The sequence below is a fragment of the Equus przewalskii genome, chromosome 14, assembly GCF_037783145.1.
Source record: "Equus przewalskii isolate Varuska chromosome 14, EquPr2, whole genome shotgun sequence".
Taxonomy (NCBI): Eukaryota; Metazoa; Chordata; class Mammalia; order Perissodactyla; family Equidae; genus Equus; species Equus przewalskii.
Genome location: NC_091844.1, coordinates 31,908,125 through 31,922,127, shown reverse-complemented (window position 1 = coordinate 31,922,127; position 14,003 = coordinate 31,908,125). Strand labels below are relative to the sequence as shown.

The window sequence follows — 14,003 nt, the reverse complement described above, 5'->3', positions numbered from 1 at the left end:
GACACAGGCTCAGTAAAGGTTTGAAGCCTGAAGGACCAACTAAATGGGCAACTACGTGAATTAAGGCCCTTGGCCTGGACAATTCCTAAATTCCCTTCCAGCACTGACTTCTGAGCACTGTTCCCTGGAACAGAGCTCAAAACTGCTTAGAAGTTGACCCAGTTCATACTAACAATTGCTGCAATTTCCAATCCAGAAAAACAGAGACAAGTGGTCTGACATAGAGTTTAAAAGGTTTTTGTTCATTTTTAGTAAAGCATAAAAATTTTTAGTAAAAGTTTTAGTAAAGAATAAAAATTAAATTATAATGCAATTAAATATTTTATTTTTCCTTTTTCTCCCCAAATCCCCCGGGTACATAGTTGTGTATTTTTAGTTGTGGGTCCTTCTAGTTGTGGCATGCTGGACGCTGCCACAGCTTGGCCTGATGAGCGGTGCCATGTCCGCGCCGAGGATCGAAACCCGTGAAACCCTGGGCCACCAAAGTGGAGCGCCTGAACTTAACCACTCAGCCACAGGGCCAGCCCCTGCAATTAAATATTTTAAATCACATTAAAACAGACCATCCTATGGCTGCACAGCAATGTGAATGTACTGAATGTCACTGAACTGTACACTTAAAAATGGTTAAGATAATAAATTTTATGTATATTTCACAATTTTTTTAAAAAGGACCATTATGAATGTGCAGTTGCTAACAGCATACCCCTAGCCCTTCTGTCCAGTGAGATTTTGAGGTGATCAAACAAATAAAAACCCTTTCGAGTAGGAAAAGTATTAAAACCCTTTATTCTTTTTTTTTTTTTAAATATTTTATTTTTCCTTTTTCTCCCAAAGCCCCCCCCGGTACATAGTTCTATATCTTTTAGTTGAGGGTCCTTCTAGTTGTGGCATGTGGGACGCAGCCTCAGCATGGCCTGATGAGCGGTGCCATGTCTGCGCCCAGGATCCGAACCGGTGAAACCCTGGGCCACCGACGTGGAGCGTGCAAACTTAACCACTGGGCCACGGGGCCAGGCCCAGAAAAAAACCCTTTATTCTTAAAGAAGATGGAAAAAGAGAGTATTCCTGGTGTAGTCAAACGTTCAAATGTAGCGATACTTAAAGTACCCTAATATCACTAATAATCACAGAAGCTGAAGCTGTCTGTCACTCAGCACAGGACTAGGAAATAAGTAAAAATAGCCTCCGAGTGACCACAATAAATGTCACTTGACTAATCAGAGAACCAATTTTCTGAGGTAGATAATCTCCATTTAAGTCAAAGGAAATTAAGACTCAGAAAAAGGGTAACTTGCCTAAATTTATACAGCTGGCCAGTTAAAGAACCAAGATTCAAAATGACACTGGGTGTGGAAAGAGTTAAAAAAAAGTCCCTGCTCTTTCCACTTCACTATGCCTCTAACGCATATATAAATGCTATCACATCTATAATGGTTTTCTTGTTTGGTTTGACTTAGTTTTGTTTTTTTCTGACTCCTCCCAAAGCAACTTTGACTACATGATCCAAATGGACTCTATTGGAAGGAGGCCGTGGGGGCTCAGAGAACTGAAAGAAGAGCTAACAAGGCCAGACGGGCAGCTGGGCAAACCTTCTCTCTAGAATGCCGTGGTTCATGTGACGCGGCCCCAAGCTTGCCAGGCTCAGAGACTGTTATGTTCCGGTTTCAAATTCCCAGCAGAGAGAATCTGGTTCTCCTGGCTGGGTTAGGTGTCTGCGGCCCTATCAGTCAACTCTGCCCAGGGAAATGGAGTCCTGGACCCCAAACATGACCACTGGGGCTTATCCTGGGTGTGAGCTCTTCTCAGAGAGGGAGAATCCCTGTGGGCCAGGCAGACTCCCAGGGGTGTCCCCCACAGGAAATTTTCTGGGGGAGGGAAGAAGCGAAGCATATTGCAATTTTTACCTCAAAGTAGACTTCTGAAAGTGTTACAACTCATCTTAATTGCACCTAGGTGTCTACTCTGGAGCTTGTCTTCCAAAGGGACCCTTGGGGGTTTAGCGGGTCAGAGGGAGAAATGAAGGCACACATTCTAGAAAGCTCAGAATTGCCTGGGAAGCAGGCTGTGCTCAAGATGCAGGAAGCCCTACAGGCTCTCTAAAAAAGAAAATAAGAATGGATGCCATGCGTTTGACTCAATTTAGCTTGTACTTGGGCTCTTTGCATAGAAACCTGCCCATGCCCAGCCAGTCCTAACAGCAATAACCAGAGGTGCCTGGCCTAAATTCTAAACTCATTCACGGCTATTAGACCCATTAGCTCTAACTCGAGTTCAGCTATAGGAACAAATCACTAACCAAATTAAATGGCCAAGTGGTTCAGCCAGGCTTTCAAAATCAGGAAGGCCTGTACACAAATCAACAACAGCAGAAAGTGCCATTGCGCAGTGACTTACTGCTGTTTCGGTTGCATTTCTCTATAATTGAGAAAGCTGCAATTATTATAGCTATTTATGGATGAGAAAAACGAGGCACAGAGGAGTTTTGACTTCGCCTAGAACAAAACATTGGGAAATCTCAGCCAGAATGAGGACTTGACTTTAGGTCTGCTGACCCTTGGCTGACGCATCTCCTGAGGACGTTCTAATGGACTCATCAGTTCTTCGTTCCCTTTACGTCATCAGGCTTCTTTCAGAGTATGTTACCTAATATGCTCCACCTTTACATGGAGGGGCTGGCTTCTCCATGCCAGTCTAAATGGACGTTTAAAGAATGCATCGGATTAGTTTCTCTGCCCAAGAAAATAGTGTCACCCTTTTCTTGGGCTCTAATTGCAAGAACAGCTGAGCTGGAGCAGATCCTGTTGGCCATTTGTTGCCAAATCCCGGATTACGCAGTAGACAAGAGGAGTTTTCTAGGACAACATTAAAGTGAGTATAGTTAGGGTGAGCGTTTCAGGACCAAGGAATTAGAAAGAACTTTATTCTAAACCTTAGGATTGAAATCCAACACCTGAGTTTTGGCTTTTGCTGTTAGATGTCAATCAAAGCTCAGTTCAACCCCAGCAATTATACAAAGGTCTTCAGTGTTCTCTACGGATTGACGATGGTCTGGTCTCTCCCTCACCCCCCGGGGTGGGACATGAGTGAAAGTGGCTTGGAAATGCATATGATTTGGGGAGAGAGAAAATCGGCCTCTTCACGGTTCTGATCTGTGTTTTTCAAACTCTGGGTCAAGGCTCCATTGATGGGTTAAGTCAATTTACTAGGTCAAGACTGACCTTTTTTTTTTTTTTTTTTAAATGAAATAGGATAGAATAGAATTAGTCACATAAGAAATATCAGACTATACTACATGTAGTTAGGGTAAGTAACGTTTCATGAAACATTTTCAAATAAATATTTCTGTGGGTACTGGTTTGCAAAGGCAAATGTATTTTTTACAACAACTCACAGCAAAAAAATTTTAAAGCCACTAGCTAGGTGGACCGAGAGCTGGAATTTCCAGGTTTATAATCCTCTCCCCTTAATACTAGGTCTCAGCTGTCGGGGAATATTATGGAGGCTATTTAAAACTTGCCGCCTAGAAGCATGAAACTAAAACCAAAAGCTGCAAAGAAAAAGATTTAGAAACTTGACTTCATAAATATTCCTAAATTTTCTATGTTAAAAGTGTAGGGCTGGCCCTGTGGCCAAGTGGTTAAGTCCATGTGCTTTCCACTTCGGCGGCCCAGGGTGTCACCGGTTCAGATCCTGGGCGTGGACGTGGCACCGCTCATCAGACCATGATGAGGTGGCGTCCCACATGCCACAACTGGAAGGACCCACAACTAAAAAATACACAACTATGTACCAGGGGGCTTTGGGGAGAAAAAACAGAAAAAAAAATATTGGCAACGGTTGTTAGTTCAGGTGCCAATCTTAAAAAAAAAAGGCCTAACACTTGGGGACAGTCCAGTGGCACAGTGGTTAAGTTCACACATTCCACTTTGGTGGCCCAAGGTTCGCTGGTTTGGATCCTGGATGCGGACATGGCATCGCTTGGCAAGCCATGCTGTGGTAAGCGTCCCACATATACAGTAGAGGAAGATGGGCACGGATGTTAGCTCATGGCCAGTCTTCCTCAGCAAAAAGAGGAGGATTGGTGGCAGATATTAGCTCAGGGTTAATCTTCCTCAAAAAAAGAAAAAGTGTAACAGACTTGAAAGGTAAAAAACAAACTGAAAAAAAATACTTGAAGACACATTTCAAAGAATAAATGTTCTTAATATAAAAATGATTATAAATCAAGAAAAGAAAAAGGCTAATATCCCAAGTGAAGAAAAAAGGGCAGAAGCAAATCATTAAAAAAAAAATGCCCAACTTCACCATAATGTCAATTAAAACAAAATATGATGTTTGCACCTCCCAATGTTTTTGTTTTTGTTTTGCTGAGGAAGATTGTCCCTGAGCTAATACCTGTACCAATCTTCCTCTATTTTGTATGTAGGTCACTGCCATGGCATGGCTGCCGATGAGTCGTGTAGGTGCACCCAGGATCCAAACCTGCAAACCCAGGGCACTGAAGCAGAGTGTGCCAAGCTTAACCACTAGGCCACAATGCTGGCCCCCAATGTTCCTTAAATACCCAGTTTTGTAAAGGATGTAAGACTATCAAAGGCATCACATACAGCTGGTGGGACTATAATTAGATAAACTGGAGGAAAAATTGGCAATACACACCAAAAGCTTTAAAAATCATGTACCCTTTGGCTCAATAATTCCTCTCCAAATAATTTATCTCAAGGAAACAATCATGGGTGTGTTCAAGGTTGCCTACAATGCTAAAAACTTGGAAAACACCGTAATTGTCCAACAATAGGAATGTTATGATCTCCTTTGTGTAAAAAGTTCAATAAGTAAATAAATAAGCACATGCGTAGCAGAGTTCCCTAGCAAAGCCTGGCCTGGACCTAGTGTTTGGGCCTTTTGTGGGGCTGGAAGCCTGGTGACTCCTCTGGCTGTTCACTATGCTGAGCTGACAGGTGAAGGCAGGAGGAGGGAGGAGTTTGGGAAACATGCACTTGGGGGTGGGGAAAGGCAGACAATGGGACTGTTGAACATCAACGGAGAGAGAGGTTTGAAACGGAAGCAGAGAAGATGTTTGCGTGAAAGACTTTGTGAGACATTAAGTCTGGGGCCCAGGATTAACAAAAAACATATCGGGGGCTGGCCCCGTGGCCGAGTGGTAAAGTTCGTGCGCTGCAGGTGGCCCAGTGTTTCGTTGGTTCGAATCCTGGGTGCGGACATGGCACTGCTCATCAAACCACGCTGAGGTGGCGTCCCACATGCCACAACTAGAAGGACCCACAACGAAGAATATACAACTATGTACCGGGGGGCTTTGGGGAGAAAAAGGAAAAAAATAAAATCTTTAAAAAAAACAAAAAAAAACAACAACAAAAATCATATCATAGTGTAAAGGTGAAGAGTGTCTTGGAGAAAAGTAAAGCAAATAGGAGGGTCTAGGGAGTGTGAGAGATGGGGGGACTTTGCAGGTTTATTTAGCGTGGTCAGGGAAGACCCTCTGACGGGTTGACATTTGTCAGAGACCTGAAGGAAAGGTGAGAACTACCAAAGGAGTCTAGGCAGAGGGAACAGCAAGTACAAAGTCCCTGAGGCAGCAGCATGCTTGCTGTATTTGAGGAACAGCAAAGACGCAGCATGGATGTAGTGTAGTGAGCAAAGGGGAGAGTGAGAGAAGACAAGGTCAGGTCATGTAGGACATTGTAGCCATTCTGCGGATTTGCCTTTTACTCTGAGTGAGATGGGGGGCTACAGGGGAATTTTAAGTAGAGAAGGGACGTGACATGACTTATGCTTTTAAAAGATCACTCAGGAGACTGCAACGTAGAGAGTAGACTTAGGAGACAGGTGTGGGGGCTGCAGACTGGTTAGGAGGCCACATCAATAATCCAAGCAGAAGGCAGTGGCTTGGGCCAGGGTGATAGCAGAGGTGGTAAGAAGTGTTCAGATCCTGGATACACTTTGAAGGTAGACTGGCAGGGTTTGCTAACGGATGGAGTGAGACATGAGTTTGTGTGTGTGCGTGTGTGCGTTCATTGAGACCCCACCCCATCCCAAGTGAGTCAGAGTCTCTGCAGATGGTTCATGACGTTTCTTAGAAGCTCCCCAGGAGATTCTAATGTGCAGCCAGGGTTGACAACCACTGCTCTAGGTGGTATAGGTCATAGGAGACTTTCACTCTTTTTCTTATCTTTGTTTTCCACATTTCCTACAATAAAAGTTTTCATAAGGGAGTAAAGGATATTTTAAATAAAACGTCTCCCCTCCACCACCCTGGGATATGAATTGGGGGGTAAAATAATAACCATACGGCTTTATGTTAACGATCATGTCTCTAATTGCCGAATTCCTACCATCCTTCCATGGCCAGCACAAATGCTACCTTCTCTCTGGAGTCCCCTGAGCTCCCCCAACCACCTACGATGGCTCATTTTTGCCCATTCCTGAGGCCACTGGCCCCTCTCTTTGGAGTTTAGTTCTGCAGTGTTTGTACTTGGAGCCTGTTTTTTGGCTGGAGGAGGGCTTTCCTGTAAACTCACTCTGGAAACTGTCAGAGCAGGCCCTGAGGGGTTCTATTTGTCTGAAGTCCACAGTCCCGCTGGACGAAGCGATGGAGAGACGACCCTGGAACGTCAGGCCATGGGGACACAGAGGCAGGCTGGATCTGGGACAGGCCAAGGCCTCCTCCGAGGCACCAGGCCCCTGGTTCATCTGTCCTGAATCCCTGACTCTGGGGAGGCAGGAAGTGACCTATTTCTGTAAGACTCAGGCCCAGGAATGTGTCCCAAGTTCTCTGGCACCGGGTGTGCCATTTGCAGGCCTAATATAAACCTACGAAGAGTGGTGGGAAAAACCTCTTCCCTCCTACACCTCCTCTCCACACACGCTATTTAGTATCCTGCTTTTTTAACTTTTATATTATAACTAGTTTCCATGTCATTAAATATTCTTCAAAAATATAATTTTGATGACCACATATTATTCCCATTAACCATTCCTTAATCATTCCTCCATTGTTCAAAATTTAAATTATTTCTAGCTTTTACTATTATATTTAATACCACCTGGTAATTGACCTAAAAGGAATAATTAGAACACAGTCCCCAAATTTTGAGACTGCAACTAAGAGGAAAAACTCATTTTCCAGTTTTCCCCAACTTCCTTTTTTCTATTCTGCGTTGGAAAGGCAATCACTCTTGCCGGCATCTGAGTAATATTTATCTTTACTATCATTATGTACATCTGTAGATAGCTTTACAGTTCACAAAGCACTGTCTCATATGTCATCTAATCAGTGCAACAACCCTATTGAATAGGTTATTATTCCCATTTTCCATTTGGGGAAATTGAGGCCCAGAAACACCAGGTGACATGTTCAAGGGAACACAGTTACTTAGTGTCAGGGCTGGGACGTGGGATTCCCAAAATCAGATCCTTTATCATGTACAAAGTATGATGCTAGGGGCCATGGGGTGAGGTGGACGGCAGTCAAAGGACAGCTATGGAACGATGCCACAAGGCCAAGTGGTCAGTGCTGTTAGTGAGATACACATAAAGTGCTATGGACAGCAGCCTTGCAAGGACAAAGCGGTTCACCTCACTGAGAGACAATGAAGAGGCTTTTTGAGAAAAATGACAACTACAAGTCAGGTCTTCAAGGATGAGTAGGATCCCGATATTCAGGATAAGAAGGAGGGCTTTCCAGAGGCACAGTGAGAGGGAAAGGAAGGTGGGGCTGACCGGGGAAAGGGCCAGCACAGGGAGCGGGAGACGGGGAGGAGTGGACCTGTAATTGTAGCCTCACAGAGGCTGGAGCCAGGCCTGGGAGATCATCTGGTGAGGAAACCAGAGATGTGGAGCAATTTGCTGAGGGCAGTACCAGGCAAGGAAAGGGCAGGGTCCAGATTCTATCCTGGCCTCTGGTCACCCAGGCCAGCGCCCCCTCCACGCAATAAACTTTCTCAATCTCCTGAAACTAAGGGGCCATTTCCTTAGAATAGTTTTTTTTTTAAAGATTGGCATCTGAGTTAACATCTGTTGCCAATCTTTTTTCTTTTCTTTTCTTCTTCTTCTCCCCAAAGCCCCCCAGTACATAGTTGTATATTCTGGTTGTATAGAATAGTATTCGCCATGGAGTAGTGGATCAACGGGCAGTGGCAGGATGAGGGATCAACACCACATCTTGTGAGGGGACAGCCAGGAGGCTACTGCAGTGGCCTGGCAAGGTGACACAGGAGGCCAGAAGAAGGAGGAGTCAGAGGAACAAAGAAGAGGGAGTGGAGAGAGAAATATTGCAAAGGTTGCACTGTCAGGGCCCAGCACCTGATCCGATTTGGGAGGCAGCCTAGAGGAAGGGACTAGACACTACTTTTCAGCCCCTTAGAAAAAGCAGCCTCAGCAGTGAAAAGAGCAAAGGGAGAATGGGGGATAAGCTGGTGAACAGCCAGAGAAAGCCAGTGGATTTCCAAGAAGTTATGCGGCATTGCAGACCGTCTGCACCTTATGGCTACTGTCTGTGAAATACATCCATGGCTGTAATTCTTCCGGAAAAATATGCAAGAAAGCGGTACCAGTCGTAGCCTAGGGAGAGGGCAAGGGGTGGTTAGCAGACAAGGGTCTGCTGTCTCTCCCTTTTATATTATACCTTTGGATTGTGAGCGATGAGCATCTAATATCTAACAGCAAACTAACTAGTTTTTCAAGTTGTGTAGTAAATGGAAGGAAAGAAATAGGACAATTAACAGAAAGGAGGAGCAGGTTGTTTTTTCGTTAGGATGGTGAGATTTGAGCACCTTTGGAAGATGAAATTGAAAACGTGTGGGGGAGGGGTTCGGTGAAACAAGGCCCGGGAGTGGGAGGAGAGAGCTCTGAGGCCTGGAGGAAGTTAGTCTTGCAAGGGAGGAGAAAAGGCCTTCTGTAGCAGCCGGCTGGCGATGGGGAGGAGGAAGCGAGCAAAATGGAGAGCGCCTTGCCGATGAGTCCGTCTCAGCGGAAAGCTGCGGTCGGTGTAGCGACGTTTACGCCCGTCGCAGCGGCAAAATGCTCGTGGGCCTGGGGAGAACGGGTTCTCAGACCTTCCTGGTGAAAACGGGAGTTGTTCCGGCTTTGGGGGCAGTATATTCATGACAGCACCGTTTATGGTGATGAAACAGAGGAAACAAAGGAAGGGGCATGAACGGCAGAATTATTAAATGAACTGAGATGCCTTCATGCCATGGGTTAATATGCATCCATTCACAGATTGAATCCCAGCTGGGATTTGGGGTTTCCACGATGTGCTACAAAAGCAAGATGCACAGTGGCGCACGTTACATGATGCCATTTTGGAAAACAAAAGGAAGCGCCGTGTGTGTGTGTGTGTGTGTGTGTGTGTGTGTGTGTGTGTGTGTGAGAGAGAGAGAGAGAGAGAGAGAGAGAGAGATTTTACGTGGGCATGTGGAAAATTACGGAAGCCATATACTTATGCTAGTTAAAACTGGGATAGTGGGAGATGAGGAAGGGGGGGGGAATCCTTCATACTTACAGAGTAAAATGAGCAAGTGCAAAACAATAACCAAACACCACCCACGGCCCTGGGCTCGGCGATAAAGGGCCCGAGGCGAAGACGATCCCGGGCGCAGGCGGAGGAGCACCAGGCCGGGGGACGTCCCGGGACCACGCCGCTACGGGTTATTCCCCACCGTGGGCGTCAGCGCTGCGCCTCACGCGCCCTGTGGGGCGTCTCCGAGCCCTTTGTTAGAGGAGGCTGCGGAGACGGGGAGGCGCGCGGGGCCTCCACGCTCGCGAAAGGGCAGGAGCCGGGCGCGCGGGGCCGCGGCGGGCGGGAAGGATGCGTGGCCCGGGGGCCGCTGCGGGCCAGTCCTCGGCCCCGCTGCCCGCCCGCCCTGGGTCCCCTGCCCCGGCCCAACTGCCGGGTCGCCTTCCGCCCCGCAGCCGAAGCCCCCCCTGCCCGAGCCGCCCCGCGCCTGGCTGCCTGCCGGGCTGCTCTCGCCACCCGCCCAGACAAAGACGCCTGCGCCGGGCGAGGAGCGCGGCCGCACGGCTCACCTCCCACCTCCCACCTCCGGGCCCTGGGGCCCCCTCTCCCTGCTGCCGCGCGCACGCGGCCGCCCACTCCCGCGTCTCTCCAGGCAACCGTTTGCTCCTGCCCTTCTCCGCTTCTTTTTTCGTAACCTCCTCCCACCCCTCAGCTCCTGGTAACCTCTTACTTTCTGTCTCTAGGAATTTGCCCATTCTAGATATCTCATGTGAGTGGAATCATGCAGTATTTATCCTTTTGTGTCAGGCTTATTTTGCTTTGCATGATGTTTTCAGGGTCCATCCATGTTGTAATATGTATGAAAACTTCATTCTTTTAAAAAATAGATTATTGTGGTAAAATGTACATAAAATGTATCATTTTAACCAAATTTAAGTGTACAGTTCAGTGGCGTTCGGTACATTCACGTGGTTGTGCACCCGTCCCCACTATCCATCTTCAGAACTTTTCAGACGTCTCAAACTGAAACTATGTGCCCCTTGAACAATAACTTCTCCAACCCCTGGCAACCACTGTTCTACTTGCCGTCTCTATGAGTTGGGGGCAGGAGGTATCTGCAATGGCCCTGTTCCCACTGTGGGGGGTTTAGGGGGACAAAGCCGTACACACTGGAGAATATTCAGATGCAGATGACAAAGATGACAAATCGTGGTCCTATGAGAAATCATGTATGAGAAAGAGTGGAGGAAACTGAATGTTGAAGAAAGTGAGGTCCTGGGATGATTTTAATTCATGTAAAAAAACCCCCACAAAACACTGGAGCTTTTAGTTTAACAGCAAATTTAAAAGAAGCCAACAAACAATATGATGTAACTGGAAAAGACTCAAGGGACCGTGAAGACTGTCTTCACCCAAGTGAAGGATGGCAGTGTAGGAAAGTGGTTAGAGCCATCCTGTCTGTAGAAATATCATGTGGTTCATATTTGAAGTTTTATAATAGCCACATTAAAAAAATAAAAAGAAACAGTAAAATATTTCACTTTGCCCAATGTGTTAAAAATATTATTTCAACAGGTAATCAATTTAAAAATTAATAATGAGATGTCTCCCATTCTTTCTTTCATTCTTGGACTTGATCAAGCTGGCCACATTTCAGGTGCCCAACATTGACATGTGGCTACTTTACGGGACAGTGCAGGGTTGGGACCTGGGACCTGGGAGTCGGAGAGGTCTGGGATAAAGACCCATATTCCATCCTTTCCTAGGCTACGTGATTGGGTAAATTACTTAACCTCTCTTATCTCTTCCTTCATCTATAAAATGGAACTAACAATAATATCCTCACTGTAGGGTAATTGTGAGGATTAATGGCACATGAAGCACTTAGTCCGTGCTAGTAAATGTTGGTGACTTTTAGTGGTAAATTAGGTGATTTTTAATTTAAATTAATGAGATTTCAGTGTTACTGTTAGTGTGACCTCATTCATTTCCATCAGGTGATATGGCCTGGAGACATTCCGAAGGGACAAAGTTAAAAGACAATGGACAAACTGGGAAAACCTACTTGGAACACGTAGGACAAACCAGATGTTGCTTTTGATATGTAGGAAGTGCTTACAAATAAATAAAATGAGGAATATGGATGGGAAATTTTTTAAAAAGAGACAAACAAAAAGTGATTTTTTAGAAAAGGAAGATTCATTTGAAGTAAGTTCAATTCTCTTAGGAATCTGATAAAAATAAACACATGATACTATTGTTGAGTAATAAATTGGCAACAACCAGAATTTGGTGGCACCTGATGTTGACGTAAATAAAAGGAGATCGGCCCTCTCTTCAATCCAAGATTTTCTGAAGTTCTGATTGTCAGATCTGATCCCAGATAATCAGGATAAACAAGCTGAGTTCTTGCTTCAAGGGGGAACTAGCCAGACTGCCTTTTCTACCCACCTTTTTTTTCTTCCAAATGAAGCTGAACAGCCAGCAAATACCTTCCAGCAAGTTTGGTTTTCTTCTTTATCACATGTGCAATCACCTCACATTCGCTTTGCTAAGAGTCCTTTACCACCACTAGTGTTGACATCTCACATGGCTTGAAATAGCCCCAAGGTTGTTCCAAATTTGGGCAGGGCTAACTGTCATTCTTACTTAAGCCACAATACCCCCAGAATATCCTTAGACTTTGGCAAACTCCTTCAGGAATGCTTTATCTGCCAACAGGGTCAGCTACATGATTTGCCGGGCCCAGTGTGAAATGAAAATGTGTGGAAAATGCCTTTTCCTTTCTTCTGCCTTCTCTCTTTCAGCGTGTCATGGTGTTTTATTTGCTATTTCTTTTTGTGCTCGCAGGCGTGGGGACTCTTGGGCAAAGGCAGATCCTCACAGGTGCCCAGGGCCCCTCCCTGACACAGCTTGCCTTTTGCATTCTGGGAAAACTTGGTCTAGTGGTGGGGGACGAGACTAAGTCAGACTGTTCTGTCCTTAGATCTGTTCTCTGCATCCTGCTCTGCAGTGGTGCCTTGAGGCAAAAGATGCCTCATACTGCAACCATCTCAAAGGGAGGGAAGGTTACAGGTTAACAGGAAACAGAAAAAAAACATTGGTTAGGAGATCAAAATATTATCCCTGCACGTACATCAGTGTCTGAGAGCTGGGTTAATGAGTCAGCCCCCAGAGAGCTGATCTACTGTGTGTGTTCATAAATCACGTCTTGAGCCAGGCAAGACTGAGGGCCAGACTAAGCTCTGAGGTGAATTGACACTGTGGTGAGGTGAGTCGATCTCTATGGGTGGCCGGCCAGTCTTACGGAGGTGACCCTATCCTGTCTCTCTGCACACACATCTAGAAAGTGCCTAGACTGTTCAGGGGCCCAAATGGGAGTAAGGATGTGGTTAGTTAGGGACCAGCAGTGGGGTGTCATCCTTTACCCCTCCCTTCCTTCAAACCCTGTTTTATTGCGTTACTAAATGCCTCTCTTGAGGGGCACTTCCAGGCCCCTGACTTGGAGGGAAACCCACAGCTTCTGTACGTTCAGAAAAGGATACTTATGTACACGAAGCCAGTGCTGAGGATGCCTTCAGTTCAAGTTCAGAGACCAAGCTGCCCCGCTCCATGTAAGGCCATCCTACACATGGGTGTTCCCTGCCTCCTCCACTCACTGGAAGTCCCGCAGTAAAAGAAACCAACACAGGTCCCTCACTGTAGTCAGACAAAAGATGAGAAATGATTCTTTTCTGACTCAGAGGGAAGGGCACCCAAACACTGGAAACTACACGAGCCAAAAGAGGAGGGCTGGCATGGGCTGGGAAGGCACGTGGCTAGCCACTTGGTGTCCTCTCCAACAGCAGCTGCCCCAGTGTCTTCAGGGCCCACCTCTTCCCTGGGAGAGTTCGCTCCTGTTTCGTGGGTGTAGTCACCCTCTGCCCCACCTGGACCATGTTCCTGTGACCACTTGAGTTTTGTGAAAAAGAAGAGTGAGAAAGCTGAAGGCCTCTTATTTGTCAACGCTGCCCTTTTCCTGTTTGCAGCATTTATATTATTAACCACTTTCTTCTGAAAATCTCTTTTTCTTTTTTTATTGGATATATTATCTCTCTTCTAGTTCATTCATTGATTTAGTCATTCAATCAGCAAACATTCATTGAGCACCTGTTGTATGCCAGGCATAGTGATGGATGTTGGGGAGACAAGGTTAAGACGCCTGTTCTCACCTTCAGGCTCCTTACTCACAAGGGATCTCCCCTTTCCCCGGCTACTCCTCCACCACCCTCACTTCCTCCTCTTCTTCCTCTCAGTTCTCAAAGATGACACGTCCGGAGGCCTTTTCCTTCGGTCCTCCTCTTTTCTCCTGCATGTCTTCGTTCCCATAACTCCAATACCACCACAGTGCAAAAGTCCATTAAATCGTACCCCCAGGCTAAAACTCTCTCCTGACCTCCTGATTTTCCAAAAACTGACCAGTTGTCTCCATCTGGATGTCCCAGTAGTAACTCAATTCATAAGGTCCAAAACACCAGTT

At 46.0% G+C, this 14,003-nt stretch overlaps 1 long non-coding RNA gene across 1 annotated transcript; it reads right to left on the bottom strand.

Moving 5' to 3' along the window:
- Positions 1-308: 308 nt before the first annotated feature.
- On the bottom strand, positions 309-9,683 carry LOC139075733 (uncharacterized). The gene is made up of 2 exons (XR_011526474.1): positions 9,530-9,683; positions 309-527 (listed from the first exon to the last, which is right to left on the bottom strand). It is a non-coding gene; the product is annotated as an uncharacterized lncRNA (long non-coding RNA).
- Positions 9,684-14,003: the final 4,320 nt, after the last annotated feature.